This window comes from Lagenorhynchus albirostris, chromosome 17 (genome assembly GCF_949774975.1).
Source record: "Lagenorhynchus albirostris chromosome 17, mLagAlb1.1, whole genome shotgun sequence".
In the NCBI taxonomy this organism is placed as follows: Eukaryota; Metazoa; Chordata; class Mammalia; order Artiodactyla; family Delphinidae; genus Lagenorhynchus; species Lagenorhynchus albirostris.
The window spans coordinates 68,609,854-68,622,034 of record NC_083111.1 but is presented as its reverse complement, the minus strand read 5'-3'; positions in this window follow the sequence as shown (position 1 = coordinate 68,622,034).

The following is a 12,181-nucleotide window of genomic DNA, read 5'->3' as shown; positions in this document are numbered from 1 at the left end:
CTGGTTTGAAACCTGATTTTGCCCAATTAATTATAATAAACCTATAGAAGAGGCAGGTGAAAGCCTCCTTCATGAATCAACAAGCATCTTCCAGGGCAGCCCCAAGCATGCTGTAGGAGGTACCTGGTGCTAGCCTCTGATGCCTGCTTCTCCCATTAAAATGCAGATAAACTTTCTAGATAAGTTGATTAGCCTGAGTCTGTTTATTAGCAGGCAACAAATTCTTCTGCATTGTAGAAACAAGTGAACAAAGCATCCAGGGGTTAATAATATCTTCTCCTGTTCAGACGTCTTTCTATTACTCATCATTTGTTGTTTCCGTCCACTCAGCTCACCTATTTCCCATGTTGAACTCCTAACACATCCCACGTGGATTGCTGAGCTACAATCCTATAACGCTTGGAGTTAACGAAATTAATTTTCTGATGTTCCCATTTCAACTTTCTTTTATTGCACCTTGCATGTGTCTTATATTTTTCCCTCACCTCACTGATTCCAAATATATATATTCTTCAATATACTCCCATCCTAGGGAAGGCTGTAGGTCAAAAGAGGTTAGTTTATCAGTGCGTGAAACATTGTGTCAGGGCCAGTTGGCAAAAGAAAGAATGTAGAAAATGACTGTGGAGTAGACAGTCTTCCCCTTCCCCATGTCCCCTTTAGGGGCTTGTAATCAGGACAACAAATAAACTTGATGTAGTAAACACATAATAGGTCAAATTGGACATTACTCTCTCAGGGCATGACTTCGCCTCTGTTTCATGTTTCCCTGTTTAGTGAAAGCTTTTCCCAAGAGAGCATTTCTCAGTCTCTTTGAACTCTGTTGGAAAGACTATTTTTTTTTTTTTCCGGTGCGCGGGCCTCTCACTGCTGTGGCCTCTCCTGTTGCAGAGCACAGGCTCCGGACGCGCAGGCTCAGCGGCCATGGCTCACGGGCCCAGCCGCTCCGCGGCATGTGGGATCTTCCCGGACCGGGGCACGAACCCGTGTCCCCTGCATCGGCAGGCGGACTCTCAACCACTGCGCCACCAGGGAAGCCCGGAAAGATTATTTTTAATACTAGTAACTCATCTTAATTTTCTTTTCCCGTAGCAATTTGTACTGCAGATATAGCCTGACATTTCTCTCCGTCTTGTATTTGATTTTATATGCAAATAAAGGGTTCCCATTACTCAGAATGGGAAAGAGATAGGACATCTATAGGGGCTCAACATTTGTTGAGCCCCTATAATTTACTAGGCAATGTTCTCTGTGCTTTGCATATTTCATCTCATGCAGTTCTCATATCAACTCAGTGAAATAGGTATCATTATCTCTACTTTAAGAACAAGATATCCAATTCTCAGAGACCAGGCCCAAAATTGACCTGGGATTCGAACCTAAGTATGCCCTGACACAAATGCCCTTGCTTTTGGTTATATCAGCTGAGTGTAATGGAGTATTTTGGCTTCTTAAACTTTTTGATTGAAACAGAACCAAAAACAAAATATTTTTATTTTAAACCATTCTTGATCATAGTATTTCTAGAAAGAAACAATTACTTGGGAAGCAATGCATGCTCTTTGAATTTTTTTAATTAAACTCTACATTGAGATAGTTATAGATTCATAGGCAATGGTAAGAAATAGTACAGAGAGATCCCGTGTACCCTTTAACCAATTCCCCTTAATGGTAACATCTTTCAAAACTATTGTAAAATATCAAATCAGGCTATTGACACTGATGCCATCAAGATATAGAACATTTCTGCCATTAAAAGCATCCCTAATGTTTTCCTTTTATAGTCACTTTGATTTCTCTTCTGCCACACACCCTGACTTAACAACTAGCAACTACTAATCTGTCCTCCATTTCTACAATTTTGTCATTTCAAGAATGTTATATAAATGGAATCATATAGTATGTAAAATTACAGGGTTGGCTTTTTTTCACTCAGCATAATTCTCTGGAGATTCATCCAGGTTTTTGCATGTATCAGTAATTTGTTGCTTTTTATTGCTGAATGGTATTCCATGGTATGGATATACAGCAGATGGTTCAACCACTCAGACATTGAGGGACATCTGGGTTGTTCCTAGGTTTTGGCTATTTTGAATAAAGCTGTGATGAACATTTGTGTACAGGTTTTGTGTTTCTTGTGTGTGCTTTTCTTTGGGATAAATGCAATTAGTGGATCACATGGTAGTTGCATATTTATTGTAGTTTTTAAAAACTATCAAACTGTTTTCCAGAGTGGCTAAGTCGTTCTGTATACCCACTAGCAATGTATGAGTGATTCAGTTTTTCTGCATCCTCACCAGCATTTAGTGCTGAAACTATTTTTTTTTAAGTTTGTCATTTTGATAGGTATGTAGTAATATCTCATTGTGATTTTAATTTGAATTTTTCTAGTGACTAAGGATTTTTTTTTTTTTTCCCGTACCACGCGGCATTCAGGATCTTAGTTCCCCGACCAGGGATTGAACCGGGCTCTTGGCAGTGAAAGCACCAAGTCCTAACCACTGGGCAGCCAGGGAATTCCCTAATGACTCATGATATTAAACATTTCTCATGTGCTTATTTTCCACCTGTACTGTGTATCTTATTCATTTATATGTCCCTTTATGTTTTTGCCCATATTTTAATTGAATGATTATTTTTAAACTGTTGAGTTTTGATATGTTTTTGATATTAGTCATTTGTCAGATATGTAGTTTGCAGATATTTTCTCCCACTCTAGAGCTTATCTTTTTATCCTCTTTGCATCATCTTTTGCAGAGAAAAGGTTTTTAATTTTCATGAAGTCCAGCTTTTCAGTTTTTGTTTTTGTCCATCATGTTTTTGGCATCAACTGTAAGAACTCTTTGCCTAGCCTTAGATTCTGCAGATTTACCCCATTGAATTTCGTTTGCACCTTTATAAAAAAAATCAATTAGATTTATCTGTGTGGGTCTACTTCTAGTTCTTTCTGGGTCTGTTCTGTTCCATTGATCTATATGTCTATCCCTTCACCCATACCATAATCTTGATGACTGTAGTTATATAAATGCTGAAATGAGGTAGATTCCTCCCACTTTATTTTCTTTTCAAAATTGTTTTATCAATTCTAGTTTCTTTGCTTTTCCATATAATTTTTTTCTCCCATAACATCTGTTATCATATTTTTTCTGATAGTTTCTTCTTTTCTTTTCAAAAATGTTAGAAGTTATTTTCTTCTCTAGGAATATTTAAAAAATACCATATTCCCCTTACTTAGGTTTTCTACTAACAACTTGCTAACCAAGACATATTTGTTTTTCCCTATTCTTTACAAGAATTTTTTTTCAACTCTGTCTTATAGATGCTTCCCTCAATCTTTTTTTTTTTTTTTTTTTTGGCAATAAAATGTCCTAAGCTGAACTTATTAGTACCCTATTCAGAACAAAATATATATTCTGGATTGGGGGAGAATATTGTATTTCATTAACTTGAACCACATCAATAAATAGTTTTTAGGCACTGCACTATGAACTGTGGCCTATAAAAGTGTTCAGTATAGTACACAATATGTAATATATACAGTAAATACATATATGTGTATATCCTATATATACATATGATTTTCCTTGAAGATGTTTCATTTACGAAGGTATTTTTTTTAGTTCAAATGAATCAGTATGACTTTTGTCCAGCTTTTGTCTTTTAATAAGTTTTTGAGTCATCTATATGGACAGTGACTACATAAAAGAACTTAAGACTTGAGAAAACAGACATCAAAAAACTGTAAGATGGGCTTCCCTGGTGGCGCAGTGGTTAAGAATCCACCTGCCAATGCAGGCGGCGCGGTTGGAGCCCTGGTCTGGGAAGATCCCACATGCCGCGGAGCATCTAAGCCCGAGCACCACAACTACTGAGCCTGCACTCTAGAACCTGCGAGCCACAACTACTGAAGCCCATGCGCCTAGAGCCCGTGCTCTGCAACAAGAGAAGCCACCACAGTGAGCCTGTGCAACGAAGAGTAGCCCCTGCTCACCGCAACTAGAGAAAGCTCACGTGCAGCAATGAAGACCCAACACAGCCAAAAAAATAAATTAATTAAATAAATTTAAAAAAACCAAAACACAAAAAAAGCTGTAAGACAAGCAAGTTTAACTAAACACCATGAGAAAGGACTAAAAAGCACTCGGGAAGTACAGTTTAAGATTTACAGGCTTTATCAAGAAAACAATTCTCTTCAGGACCTTGATTTTACTTTTGGTAATTCTAAGTTAGAAGTGTATAAACTGAAGCCAGTCAATAGGATAAATATGACCAAAAGCATAATGAACAAAAAGTATGTAGAGTGTGACAATCAGTGATTTCAACCATCTAAGATGTTCTTTTTTACTAATCTTTTAAGTGGAAGTTGTCAGTTTGTTCCATTGAACTTAGCTTTAGCTATTGGACTTTTTTTCAGGGATTAATTTTTTCTGGCGGTTCACCTAGAACCTTAGTTTAAAGTTTCTAATTGTTGCAAATTTACACTTCTGAGAAGACCCTTTCCGCATTTTCAGAGTTTTCATGCTGATAATGACAGTGACATTTCAGAGTAAGGGGCAAAGCCATCTCTAATTTACAAGTATCTGTCACTGCAGTGTTGCCTCCATCCCCATCTTTGTACGTTGTTATGCCCTATGTAAGAAGCACGAAGTTTAATAGTTTTTGTTGTTGTTTGCTTGTTTTTTAGCCACCGTGAGTGATATGGCTTTCGACAATAGAGTGTTTTACCCCATCCAGAAAATAAACATTGTTATGAAATATGTTCATGAAGGCATAAAGTCATAGCTGTAGGAGGCAATTGTGTAAAATCCATTTGGAGATGCTGAGGGTTTCTTTTTGATCATGGTTCTACCCATGTCAAACCTCTACATTTTTAGCTACAGGGATAACATGGATTAACCACAACATCTAGAAAAGTTTCCCCATTGGAATTTTAAATTGTTTTCCCCTACTGTGGGATATCTCCTGGAAGATTTTAGCAAGTGTCCATTTGAAGTTTTATTCAGTGTTAGAAAGCAGCCGTCTTGGCTTTGCTAGATATGATTCTCATGGATCTTAAAACTCATTTGGTCCCAGTATTTCTTTTAGAATTTTGGTCAAAATTTGTGTCTCTAGTGAAATCCTTTAACTTTTCCATGGAATTGTCTTTATATTACAAGATGTTCGCAGGTAATGACTGTATTAGAGAAGCATATTTAGCATGATGATATGGTAAAGCATTTAATATATTTGTAATGGTATCTCTTTACCTATGAGCCTCCACCTTTAGAATAGAAATTTTTGTGGGGTGGGGGGGAAGGAAATATCTTAGTTTGAACATCATCCCAAGATAGTTAAACTATTTCAAACTTGTTTTGGCTATCAGAGAATGTATTCACACTTTTATTTTTAACAATTTGATGTGTCCTAGAAAGGACCATTGTTCAGCAATTTGAATCAATTGGGTTTCCAGTGAGGGATTAGCTTGCATAAGAGAGACTGAACTAGTTATTGCATATCCAACCTAGCATCATCCCTTCTCATTTTTAAGATAAGCTCTGGCAACAAAAATATATTAAGTCAAGACTTAAGGGAGTGTCCAAAAGATCGGTTCTGGGCATAGATACTTCTTGAACACAATCAAGAAATTTTATTTCATTATGTAAGTGTAAGATCGTTTTTAGATTAAGGGGGAGTAACAATATTTCATAGTTCGGTAGTTGACTAGCAGAAAAATGTTGGTCATTTTCAGTTGAGAATAGGGATTATGTTGCATGTGAAATCATCAGATTTAAAGGTGATACTGATATGAAATCCAAAGATACTTTGAATAGTGTAGCCAAGACCCCCATTGCTCTAAGGCAAAAAAGGTAAGACTTGGCTGCTGTATCAAAGCATAATCTAGAGTAAGCAATGGGTCTTTTTTTTTTTAATTTAATTAATTTATTTATTTATTTTTGGCTGTGTTGGGTCTTTCTTCCTGTGCGTGGGCTTTCTCTAGTTGCAGCTAGCGGGGGCCACTCTTCATCGCGGTGCGCGGGCCTCTCACTGTCGCGGCCTCTCGTAGCGGAGCACAGGCTCCAGACACGCAGGCTCAGTAGTTGTGGCACACGGGCCTAGTTGCTCCGCGGCATGCGGGATCTTCCTAGACCAGGGCTCGAACCCGTGTCCCCTGCATTGGCAGGCAGATTCTCAACCACTGCGCCACCAGGGAAGCCCAGTGATGGGTCTTTGAAGTGTACCATGTGGTTGAGTTAATAGCTCTAGAATATGGCCTAGTATGTTAGTAAATACAAAAAAAGAAATTTATGATTATCTGAGAAAAAATGATCTAGATTCTTATGTGCTCTGCACTAATTATTTTCTGTACATGAGTGTTTGCCCATAAGAATTCTGAAATTATAGCTAAGTATTTTTCTTCAATCACATATAATGTAGAAATATTAATCATATCCAGGATATTTTCCTGGGACTTTCAATGATAATTATTCTGTAGTGCAATTTATCAGGAAGTACCATTTGTAAGGTGAATTTTATCTTACAAGTTTGTTTTGATTTCTAGCTTGTTTACTTTCTAATAGTCTGTGTAAATGTTCGGTTACACATTGAAGATATTCTGAATTGAAAATTACCCATTTCATTTTGTTTCTGATAAAGTTCCTAAATTCAGGTCTGAGCTTATTTGCGAAAAGAGACGATAAACTTCTCTTAAGCTGTTGTGTCTACCCAAAATACTGTTTGGGAGTTTTAAAGACTATTTTTTAAAGACTACTAATAATTTGGCTTACAGTTTTGAATCCTTATGCAATCTACTTCTAAGAGAAAGTCTTCTTAAATTGCTTTTATGCAGTACATTTCCTTTTATTTATTTATTTTTGCCTTGTCAGGCCCATTTAAAAATATGCATAACGAGGCTATTTAAATTCTCTTCTGGTCTTTCCCTCCTTGCTCCGTTTAACAGTTTCTCCTGTCTAAAGGGCTAATAATTTAGTGAACAAATTAGAACATCTATGACCATTCAGGACCATAACTATCTTGCAAAATCCTGAATTCTGTAGCAGGTTTTCGTATAACTTCTAGAGGCCTAGGAAAAATTTTAATTATGGCTCTCAACTTTTCTCTACACTGGTTTAAATGCAGCTTTTATATATTTCCTTCTGACTTAGGAATTTAAAAGATATTGTGTGCAATGTGACTGTTCCTTTCCTGAGAACAACTCTCCCAAAAGGGAGCTCAGGAGGTCAGAAGAAGGAGCAGAAGGAATTGGAGGATAAGACAGATAGATGAAGAGAGGCGGACGAAGTATGGATTTCAAATGGTTGAACAGGAGTGAACAAGAGAGCCTTTGCAGGAGATTTTCTTGAAGTCAGCATTTTGTTTATTTGAAGTTAGCATACAAGTTAAAAAGCTAACTATTGAATGTTTGATTTTTTGCTCTATATTTTTTTCTGAAGCTCCCCTAAATTTTGACATGTAAAAAGTTTCACAAAATAGCCATTGCTATTATTTAAAATAAAAGTAATGTTGCCAGTTACCAAGATAAGCACAAAAAACTAGTGTTGCAGTGAGAATTTATAGGAAAGCAGCTGTTCTGCCAGGAGCAGGTTATGGCTTTGCTATAGACAAACTCTTGACAAATAAGGAAAAAGGCCTCTATAGTTGGTCAAGAATGTGTGTTTATGAATAATGTTTTCAGTTTCCTAACCAAACAGAAGCTAGGAACAGACTGTGTGGTCAAAAATGCAGCAAGTGTGGACCTTGGAATGTAAACTAAACAATATGACCTACTTTCATGAACTGGCAAGATGGATTGGAGACTGATCAAGCCTGTGCCCCCCTCTGTTGTTTATGGAGCACACTCTTATACATGCAACAGAAACAAGACCATCTAAGACAAAAGAAGGTAAGCCATTCATCCACTCACGAAGCACATACACACATATGCACACACATTATATATATATGACAATTGTATAGTTAACCTAGGGTATGGGGGTAGGTGCTTGGAAATAGGGCCATACATTCTTAAGTCAAAGTTCATGAATGGGTAACTAGTCTCCTGGGGGCTGGGAATACATCACAAAGGTTTTCATCATTGTTTGGGACCAAAAGAGCATAGAGGCCACTTGATCCTAATGATTATTAAACAATATCTATTAACTACAAAGCTCTTGATGACAGAGAAGAAATTTACTGCACAGTACAGTCCTGGGTAGGGTCAGCTAAAGGACAGAAGAAACTGTAAGGGCCCAAGATGGTGTCAGATATGCTAACAGCCATATGCTGCTGTTGATTGGATGTATATAGGAAGTTCGTGTGCTCACTTGATGACTTTCAGGAGTAAGGAGCTATTTCTGACTAGCCGGTTTTAGGAAGCTGAAGTGAATTTTTGATTGATTAAATGGGTATAAAATCAGCCATAGTGATTGCTTTTACCATGGCTATAGAACTGTAATTGATAAATTAAACAAGTGTAAAATCTGTCTGTTGACTACTTTTTACCATGTTTACAGCACATACAGGCTTCTCCCCAAAGTGTTCAAATTATTATTTTTTTAATTTTCATGATGGTTAATGCTAGGGAGTAGTTAAAAAAGAACAGGTGGCTAGGAGTAAGAAGCAATCAGTTAAGGGTCACTTAATGATGATCAAAACCTACAGTCAAAGATTCATCAGAAGCCCTTCCCTCTACTGAGACCTGTCGTAGAAATTATGATTCAGTCAGTTTCCAGAAGCTTGGGAACTTTTATATTTAAAGGTTTTTTCATGGGCTTCTGATTGAAATTCTTAGTCTTTGGATTTACAATGAGAGTTACTTTTAAGACTGTCTCGTCCTATACTGCTGTTTTATAGGTGAGACCAGAGGGATCAGTAAAATTGTCTAATCTAGCTATTGACTCACATGAGACTAAAGCCATAACTCTTCACTTCAAGTCTTGTAACCTCAATTTTGGTTTCTGAATGCAAGTGTATATATTTGAACCTTTACATTGGTTAGAGTAGCTCTGAGACTTTTAGGGTTTGATTTCAGATTATGTTTCTGGATTGTTTTGATTAAACTATTCCTTGAGGATAAGAACTTTTGTTTATTTATTTTTTTATTGCTTAATTCCTAATGTCTAGAACAGTGATTGGCACATAGTGAATATATATTCTGAATGACTAAAACAACAAATGAATTAATAAATTACTAGTCCTCCGATTTATGACTGTAGCCTTAATATAGCTCCTAGGCCCTGGTCCTTACCTTTCTGCCCCTTAGTTTCCTCCCCTATTAAAAAAAAATGTAATGGTGGCTAATCTTTAAGGTCTTACCAAATCTGGCATCCTAATTAAGATATGACCTGTGACTTTTTTAGTGTAGTGTATTTGGGAGCATTAATCAGAATGGGAAGCTGAGGTGAGAATTGGATCAGATTTAGGAAGTAGAAATAAAATGCATTAAAATATATTGTTCAGGTTATAAAATTATAATCCACAGTTGGATGGGTAGGGGATCTTATAAATAATATGAGGACTTGTAAAACTTTTAACTTTATATTGAGATATTAAAAGTAAAAGAGATACACTACTGAAAGTAACGGTGAATGCGGCCTGATTGGTGAGATAGCCCCTGTTCACTGTTCCCACTCTTGTACCCTTAAGAGCAGAGTGAATCAAGAGCACTTTGGGAGTCCCCTCCAAGCATGGACAAGTCCCAGCAAAGATGGGCCAGGACAGGCATATTGCCAGGTTTCCTAGGCAACAGGGCCCCTTGCTTTATAACAAGAAGAGCCATGTACAAATGAAGAAAACAATAATCAAGGGGAAAAGAGATAGGATTTGGATAAAATCTACCTGTGAAGAAAGTTTGAAGAGGCGTTCGGGAGGGGTTTGGGCTGAAAAGGATGAGATCACAACTGGAGCAAAACTGAGTTCTGCTTTAGAGGGTAATATACTCAAGTACATGTTTAAGACCATCTAATATGAGGTATCCCAAGCCTTTTTCCTGCTGTTGTGGTCATAAGTTGTGTTCATGAACTCAGGTTGCCCCACCGGTTCTATCTGCTGACAGCATTCCCTTTAACTCTCAGAATCTTTCTCATTTCTCCATTTGGCCACTACCAAGTGATTGGAGTGAGCATGTGAAATGAAACCGGTTTGTCATTCTTGTCCTCCCAGCCCGATGGTTCGGGACTGAAGTTTAGGGTCAGATGTTTCTCTTCAGAGAAATGTAAAGGACAATCTCTGAATCTGTGGGAAAAAAGATTGAAGGGAAGATGGGGCAGGATCTCGGCCATTCTCAAAGTGATAGCCCTGTGAACACTGCTTCAGACGACAGAGAAATGTACCTTTCAGCTCTGTGTTTTGGCCTTTCTTGAACCAGAAATAGCAGAGGATCAGCTTAAGGAGTTGGGCTGGGAACATGACCTCTGGAGAAAAGGGAATCAAAATGGTTGTTGTCCAAACAGTGGCTATTCTTAAGTCTTTCTTCCTGGCTTGCCAAGGGAGAAAATGGGTCTTCTAACACCAGCATCCTGGTTTTTGATGGAGTGGCCATAAGCCTAAAATAAAGGCAGAGTTGGGTTCAAATCCTGCATTTGCTGCTTGCTAATTAGGTCATATTGGACAGGCTTCTTAAACATTTCAAACCTTAATGTCTTCATCTGTAAATCGAGCGTACTAGTACCCACATTAGTCATTTTTTAACAAACAGTTAAATTCATTGTAAACAAGTGAGTTGATATGTAAACAAAAAGTTTGGCACAGTGTTTAACACCTTTTAAGCAGTTATTAAATGTCAGTTACCACTAATATTCTTGGCTCATTTCCATAATAACTTAGGTAGGTAATATTTTTTCTTTTCTGTTATCTTGCATTGCTTATTGAGCTGAGCTGAACGCCTTATTTTAAAAAATCCTTGCTGCCATCAATAAGCTGAATTGCTCTTTAACATTTAAAAACTTATCCATGCCTCTTGAATCTCTGGTTTTCCTCTACACAACTGAGTTTCAAAAAACACCAAACGTGTTCCCACCTCAGAGCCTGTGGGGTTCACTCCCTAACACTAATTACTCCCCAGGGTTCAAATGATTCTCTTTTGCTGATGCTCCCCCTCCCCAGGTTTAGCCCAATATCTGCTTAAACGTTGCCCTTCCAAAGAGGCCTCCCAGACTGACCAGTGCATCTAAAAGATGTCTCTCTCCAACTTAGATATGGATACTGACTCTTCTTAATTATGCTTCATAGCACTTTTCCTTACTAAAATTATACATTTGTTTTCTTGTTTATTGCTTGTTTCCACCAAGATATAAATGAAGACAAGGTCTCTTTTTAGTCTTGTACACTGCTGTGTGTCCAGTACCTAGAACCATACCTGGCACAGAGCACACATACATGCACACGCTCATAAATGGATGGATGGATGGATGGATAAATCAAAAAGTGGATGGTCATAGGTTTGTTCTAATTTTAAAACCCAATTTCAACCACTATAAACAGTGCTACAATGATAAACACCATCTTAAGTACATATGTAGACATTTTTCCAGAGAAAACACTGAGGAATGAATTTGCTAGGTCATAGGGTATGTGCATCTTCAACTCTATTATATATTGTCAAATTGTTCTCCAAAGTAGTCATATCTATTTACACTTCTACTGGCGGTGTATAACAGTTCCTGTGTATTCTCATTCTTGTCAATATTTTGTCTTATTAAATTTTAAAATTTGGCAATCTAATGGTGTGTGCGTAAAATTGTATGTCATTATTATTTCAAATATGTGCTTCCACAATTACTACGGAGGCTTAGAAAACACCCTAGTGAATTCTCAAGCATGCTGTGCAATCATTCATAGCATCACCATGGTGGTATCTGAGATGCTGAAAATTCTTTCCTTCTCTATCCAGAGCAAGGATTTTCAACGAAATGCTTACTCCTCACTTTTAGTTGACTTTTCACTTGCAACCTCTGTCTTATGCCTAAGTTATATGGAAAAAGTGGAACAAGCACTGGTCAATTTTGAATTCTGGGTCTAGCAATCCTGGGTTTGGACAAGGTACATAGGTTTTCTGAAAGTGAGATTAGCCAACATCCTTATCCTTCCTCCCTTGTAGGACTGGTATGAGAATCAGCTAGGATAACTGGATTAATGTCTAGAGAATTATGTAAATTGTAGTTATTATTACACTTCTTTTGCTGACCATTGTGAGGCTGTCCTGGAA